At 28.2% G+C, this 1066-nt stretch overlaps 1 long non-coding RNA gene across 1 annotated transcript; it reads right to left on the reverse strand.

Annotated features, from left to right (window-relative positions):
• Positions 1-43: 43 nt before the first annotated feature.
• LOC115035055 lies at positions 44-260 on the reverse strand. Its single transcript, XR_003840214.1, has 2 exons — positions 196-260; positions 44-119 (listed from the first exon to the last, which is right to left on the reverse strand). It is a non-coding gene; the product is annotated as an uncharacterized LOC115035055 (long non-coding RNA).
• Positions 261-1066: the final 806 nt, after the last annotated feature.

Here is a 1066-nt window from a genome sequence, read left to right on the forward strand (position 1 = left end):
TTCTGTGAATAATTTATTGAAACGTGAAGAAATAATTGATATAACTTTAATAAACGTAAACTGTGAATGTGATTAACGACGGTTTGATTTTGATCGTTACAACACATATTATCTGTAAACTATGTTTATTACTTATACACTTCACATCATATTAATCATAACTTACTTATCAATAATTATTATAATATTACTCACTTGATTAGTTGTAAAATTAATTGTCACAAACACAAATTGAATAAGAATTAAACTGGTTTTTTTGATTTAATATAAAATTAGTACCTATGTATTTAAATTAATTATTATTGAATGTTGATTGACTATTAAAAACTGTGAATGTAATACAGTTTCGCACAAGTAATGAAAGGTTAGAATGATAGATCGACAAACACTAGAGCTCTTTGTAAAATAAATCTATATTTATTATTAGAAATATGAATAACGTCATCGAACGAATACCGTTCGTCACTACTCGATAAATTTACTGATATTAGATGGTCCGATCCGATGGATATGAATATTATTGTACTTTAAACTTGTTGTTTTTATATAGACTCAGAATTAATATGAAGATAAAAAGCTAACAATTATTATGAAAAAAAAAAATCATTATAAATTAATTAATGTATGTAATGTAGTGATCCCTCACAAACGCTTACAATTTTTTAATCCAACGACGTTGATGATGAAAGAGGTTTTTCAAAGGAGAGATTTGCAGAATGACAAGTGTTACAGTAAATAGTTATAAGCAATTTATTTAAAATAAACAAAGTATTTAAAAGTTATATAAATTTGAGGACAGAGCGACAAGCGACTGCCCGAGAAATCAGCATGTGCGTAGTGCAGCTCTGTACTAATTCTAATTTTACTATAGACCTTATCCTATATTTATATAAAATCTATACGAACACAAACGTACACGGTAGAGTCCAGGAGGTGGATATTTGGAAGGAAACCGGTGCTGGACGTGGTTATTGCCAAAACATCCCTTTTTTATGATCGGCAATTAAATTGCAGGTGCAAATTTGAATAAGCTTGTTTTCGTATTCCACGAAAACAGATATCTAAT

The sequence above is a fragment of the Acyrthosiphon pisum genome, unplaced genomic scaffold, assembly GCF_005508785.2.
Source record: "Acyrthosiphon pisum isolate AL4f unplaced genomic scaffold, pea_aphid_22Mar2018_4r6ur Scaffold_5565;HRSCAF=6122, whole genome shotgun sequence".
Lineage (NCBI taxonomy): Eukaryota > Metazoa > Arthropoda > Insecta > Hemiptera > Aphididae > Acyrthosiphon > Acyrthosiphon pisum.